Source organism: Octopus bimaculoides, chromosome 10, assembly GCF_001194135.2.
Source record: "Octopus bimaculoides isolate UCB-OBI-ISO-001 chromosome 10, ASM119413v2, whole genome shotgun sequence".
Lineage (NCBI taxonomy): Eukaryota > Metazoa > Mollusca > Cephalopoda > Octopoda > Octopodidae > Octopus > Octopus bimaculoides.
Genome location: NC_068990.1, coordinates 37,036,809 through 37,043,349, shown reverse-complemented (window position 1 = coordinate 37,043,349; position 6,541 = coordinate 37,036,809). Strand labels below are relative to the sequence as shown.

Below are 6,541 nucleotides of genomic sequence, written 5' to 3'. Positions count from 1 at the left end.
ATATATATATATATATATATACACACATACACACACATAGCCACATATTTATATTTACATGTATATATATATATATATGTGTGTGTGTGTGTGTGTAGGTATATAATAAATGAATAATAATATATGTCTATATTTATAATTTATAAATATATAAAATGTATGATATATATACATACACATACCCACATATTTATATGCACATGTATGTATGCATATATATATATATATATATATATATATATAATACTCACACACAACTACATACATGTGTGTGTGTGTGTGTGTGTGTGTGTGTGGTTTGCTAAGTGTGTTCTTTCAGTGCATAATTACATGCATTCATGACTGTAGGTGTATATGTTTGACCGTGAATGCCTTATTCATTCTAAACCAGAATTGGAAACAGCGTCATAAATGAAAAATTATGGAGTTATCCTTTGAAGTCCTCTTTTAAGGACCAGGCATCAGATTTGAAATCATGTGTGTTATTGAGTTTATTGTGTATGTGTGTGAGTATACAAGGGGAAGTCAAATGTTACCTGCACTTTTGCCATAACATATCTTTATCATTGTCACACAGCCTTCTGTGCATCTGTCCTTATAGTTGGTACTATTGTTGTCACGTGATCAAAGTTTGATCCTTATTGTGCCATGTTTCTTGCTGGCTTTACAGTGTAAGCATGGCCACCCCACTAGCAACGTGCACCAAAGAAGAACAAAGAGCAGTGATCCAATTTCTCTGGTCGAAGGTGTGTTAGGTGCTGAAATTCATCAGAGGCTTTTAGCACAATATGGGGATAGTGTACTACTGGGTAGAAGTGAGTATGAATGGATTGAGAAGTTTAAAAGTGGTCATTTATATGCCATGAATTCCAAGTAACTAACCCGATGAGTCATAGGACTTCAGATAGTAATGATCAAAGCTGATGATGATGACGACAACGACGATAATGATGACGACAATGACGATGATGATGATGACGTCGACAAGGACGACGATGATGATGCATTTAGCACTTGGTCAGCTTTCTTTGGACGACCTTTGAAAGACCTTAAAGTCATTGGTGCCATTGTCATCATCATCATTGTGGTAGCAGCAGTAGCAGTAGCAGCAGCAGCAATAGTAGTAGTAGTAGTAGTAGTAGTAGTAGTAGTTACTTGGCCCTGTATCAGCACTGACTGATCAGACCTATATTTAAATGCATTCCATCAAATGTGTTAAATCTTTTTTAGATTTAATTTGAGGGAGGGCTGGCTACCGTTTCCAACAAATTAAGCATCTAGAGATTTAGTACCTCATATGTAACTCTCTGAGAAATTTCTGCCAGCAGTATAAGTTTCTGAAGTGTATCATAACATTAAAAAAAATATCAAGTAAATAACAGAGAGCTGAGAACGGAACCTTGTCGAATGCAGCTTGATCACATTTCTTAATATCCAAGTAACTTGCTAAGAATGCAAATCTCCAAAACCAAACAAGAATTATACATTTTCTTTTCATTTTGTGTAATAATCATTGATTACAGATTTGGAAAAGACTGTTTTGCTTCATGGCTTTTTGATATTTACTTAATAATCACTGATAACAGATTTGGACAAGACTTCACTTGCTTCATGAGTTTCTGAGAAATCAGAGTTGATATCAGAACAGTCAATCATATCAAGCAAACAAACTCTTCAAAAAACAGAGTGATTGGATGCTGTTTTTATATATATATATTACTTTTGTGGTTTTATGTTTATTTTTGTTTCAGTGGGGAGAGAGGAAAGAAAGAACGAGGGTAGTTGTTCATTATGAGTGAGTTAATTCGCTCTCAAATAACAATGAAGACTGGACTAATGTTTATTGTATGGCTCTCATACACATATACATACATACATAATACAGACAGACAGACAGACAGATAGATAGATAGATAGATAGATATACAGACACACAAACATATAGCAAGTTACTTACATATATATATAGTATATATAATATATTCATGCATAAAATGTACATATGTATATATGTGTGTATGTATGTATGTATGTATCCATGTATGTATGTATCTATGTATGTGTATATGTGTGTGTGTATGTAGTATGTTTGTATGTATGTGTGTATGTAGTGTTCAGGATTATCATTCAAATGGAACCTCATCAAAACTCTGTTGTAGCTAAACAAAAAAAAAATCTAGAGAATTTGACTTTCCTTGTAAGATACGAGATACAATAACATAGAACAATAAAATGAACTGTCCCTAAAAAAACAAAATAAAATAAAAACAAAAGCACATCAGACAAAGAGACAAAACAAGAAACATTACACAAGAAAGACAAAAAAAAAAACCGCAAGGTTAAAAATATAAATAAAGTAATTGATTATAAAGAGAAATATTTTTTTTATTTTGTAAAGTCTAGAATCAATAAGCTTTTTAACTATAGTGTTGTTGTTGTTATAGCTGTTGTTGTCTTGAAAGGTTTTTAAAACCTCTTTTACAGAAAAGTAACACATGCACAAAGATAAGACAAGAAGGCGGGCTGAAAAAATGGCAGAGGGACCAAGAATTCCATTTCATTCTCTAGCTCATCCAACCACCAAGTAACAATAAGTAGATATATAATATAATATAATATAATACAATATAATATAATATAATATAATATAATACAATATATATACACACACACACACACACACACACACACACACACACACACACACACACACACACACACACACACACACACACACACACACATTCTCATATATATTTATACAAATATACACACACACATGTATATATATGTATATAACAACATGAAAGAATAACAAAAACAAATATGAGTGCTTCAGCAAGAAAGACTTGTATTTTCAAAAGTTCTGACAAAGGTATTTTTGTTAAGCAAGTGTTGCATCTTTTGTTGATGGTAAAATTGAATTTCTTCATACATTAAGGCTGAATTTTTGTTCTTTCTTTACCAAAACTTACTCAACCTTTTCTATTTTGAAGTAAAAAAGTAAAAAAAAAATAATAATAAAAAATGCCATAATAATAAATTATAGATTAATCAAAATCGGGAAGAATAACAAATAGAAAAATAAATAAGAAAAATTTAATGAAGAATGATGATGATGATGATGATGATGATGACAATGCTAACAATGCAAGGATGATGATAAACATTATTTTTATTAACACAAAATCATGAGAATCAGACTGTAAACAACAACACATTAACTATATTCTTTTTAAAATTATTATTAATATTAATACTTTTATCATCGTCATCATTGTCGTCATCATCATCATCATCATCATCATTATCATTATTTAGGTGGTGAGCTGGTAGGATCGTTAGCACTATGGACAAAATACATAGTGGAATTTCATTTGTTTCTTACATTCTGAGTTCAAATTCCACCAAGGGTGACTTTGCATTTCATTCTTTCGGAATCATTAAAATAAGTGGCAGTCAAATACTAAGGTCAAAGTAGTTGACTAGCCCACTCCCATAAAATTTCAGGCTTTGTATCTAAAGAAGATAGTGTTATTATTATTATTATTCTTTTAACTCAAGTTTTGTTGGAGCTCCTGGAGTCTCGCATAAGTGGTGGGCCTACTACTTAAAGCCTATGGTACCACGCTATTCATTCTCTTCAACTATCTGATAGTTTCTTGATGATTCTGGCTGTGCCAAGGGAACAAATTTTTGCAACAGCTCTCCTGGGCACTCTGGTCCCATTTCTTTTATATTTCTCTCAATAACTTTTGAATGCTGTCCCCACAGCCTCAACAATAATTGGCACTATCTTCACCTTTTTAATTTTCTATAGTCGAGCTATCTTGTATTCAAGAGGATTGTATATCTCCTTAACTATTTGTGGGTCAAAAGGGCACACAGCAGCATTTATAGAGCAAGATATAGTTCATCTTGTCCACCACCTCTTGGTCTGGATTCTTGTGTTCAACCACCTGATCCATTTGGATTGGGAATTCCCACCGGATTTTGAAAGTCTCTGACTCAGCCACTCTCAGTGGTCTGTGTTTGTATCATGTCTTGCCTCTCACTAACATGCCCTTTCCATACAGTTTCCAATATGGCATTTTTGCTAACCCCATCATGTGGTCAAAATTTATATTAGTTTGGAGCAAGTTGAGGGTATTCATTCACAATATGGGCAATGGTTTTTCAAATCCATTACAAATTTGACACAATGGAGACACTTTCTAAGGTTGACCCTCTAATTTGTGACCAAAGCTTGGCTTGCATTGCAAGTATTATACTCTCAGTCTCCTTTTTAAGTCTTCATTTCTTTAACCAGTTCCACCACTTGTTCTCCAGCAACTTCAGTTGTGGCTACATGGAACTGGTTGTGTTGCCCCTTGCTGAAAAGTCCTTCCAATACTTTTGTTCTTTTCTTTTCCTGCTTTTTCCAGTCATCATCACTACCACCACCGTCGTTGTCGTCGTCGTCGTCGTCATCATCATCATCATCATCATCAGCATCACGAACATCATCATCACTATCACACTGTGGTAACGAAATATTTGCTTTTTTTTTTTTTTTTGTCTTTGGTCTGTAAATGTTATTTCCTACTTGCTTCTGTCTAGAAATCAAAGGAAATGACTATTTTTCCCTCCAAACTTTGCTTTTGTGACCTGAACATCAATGTTGAGCCAAAGGTACTCATTATAATTTCCTATCCTTTCCACGGGTGTCTATATAGCATTCACAAGTACTTTCAAGATGTAATGGCTATAGTAGGGAAGTACAACAGAACTCAGGGGTTTTTTTTCCAGCATACACCTGTAATTCAAAATGACCAGAAATTGTAAGCCATCATACTGAAATTGTGGAAAATTGCACTAACTTGACAACCAGTGTATACACTTTTCAGCTTACTGAGCTACTAAATGATTTAAAGGAATTGCTTATTTTTGCAGTCTCAGATGCACATGTTTATGTAATGGAATTTCAGAACCATGGACTTCCTTATTGCCACATGCTAATTCTTCTACAAGATGAGAATAACATGAGAACTCAAGTTGATGTTGACAGCAGAAATTATAGATGCAAACAAAAACAAGTAACTTCATGAACTTGTGAAAAAAAATTGTGATACAAAGACCTCATGCACTAGCAATCCTTCAGCTCTTTGCTTAGTAAATGGATTATATCGAAAGAAATTCCCTGAAAGCTTCCAGGAAAAAAGACATTTTAAATATAAGCATTTAATCTGAATACTGTCACTACAATAATGGAGCTTAGAGTACATATTGGACACTATTTTATTGACAATTGCTATATGGTGCTGTATATCACAATTGTGTTTAGACTAATTTTTTTAATACACACTAAAAGTGCAAAATATTCTTTTTCGATATGTTTAACAATGAAATGATTTTTCATCCAAAGAAACTACAAGCAGTGTTGCCAATTATTTTATTATCATTACTTAGGTGCTAATAATGAATTAGAGGAAAAACAAATTAATGTGCCCCCCCCATCTCGCCTTGTAACAGCTTGGTGAGTGTTACATGTACAAGATATGTAGTACACCTGCATAGTTTATGGACTAACTATCCTCCTCCCAAGACAGTGAAGCATGTACTTTCAAAGAGGTGAAGCTCATTAACTCACTCAGGTTCACCTTTGACTGTTTTGTTACTTTAACAGTATGGCATAAGCCGAAGTCTTGAAGTTAATGCACATATTTTCCCGTACAGACGAACCCCCCACTAAATATGTTTACAAAGAAAATGGAAAGAATTTGATGTAAAGAAGCAGAAACAATACCATGGTTTGTGTCATCTTTTCAGTGACACATGATATTCAGAAGCATTTTACTTTTGTATGTTGTTCCTTCATGCTCCTGTACCAAACAAAATATAGATATATAACAAAAAAAAAAAAAGAAACAGGGGTGGGGTTGATCTGAAATATAGTCAGAGAAATTATACTTACTTTCAGGAATGTATACATATATCTCAAGCTGTTTAAAAAAAGATGAACAGGATAGAAGTTCTATGGTTGAGATTTGTACCTTCAAAAAGCTTGAATAATGTTTGCAGCTATGAAAAAGATTCAAATATGCAATGACTAAAGATTTGTCGTTTTTCGTTAAGTGTTTTGGTGTCGCTGTAAGCACAAAATATAGCATTATATAAACTACTAAAAATGGTAGAAATTGTGGAGGAATCAGTTTACTGTAACTTTGTCAACAAGATGACATGTTCAAGAAATCTTGCTGTACAATATTTAGTATAACATTCTTCGTCTTTGCAGTTCAAATTCATGCTACTGTCTACTAAGAGTTATCAATCTTAGCTCAATTTTATCATATGAACGTATGTATGTATGTATGTATGTATGTATGTATGTGCGTATGTATTTGTGCATGTATGTTTGTATGTATGCCTGTATGTATGTATGTGTGTATGTATGAATGTACTTATGTATGTGCATAGGTATGTGTGTGTGTATGTACTTATGCATGTATGTTTGCTTGTATACATATGTGCGATTGTGTGTAGGTGCATACATATGTATGAG

General features: G+C 33.2%; 1 long non-coding RNA gene across 1 annotated transcript in view; it reads right to left on the bottom strand.

Annotated features, from left to right (window-relative positions):
* The window catches only part of LOC106874316 (uncharacterized), a 442,937-nt gene that overhangs the window by 251,350 nt on the left and 185,046 nt on the right, over positions 1-6,541 (bottom strand). The window lies entirely within an intron of this gene.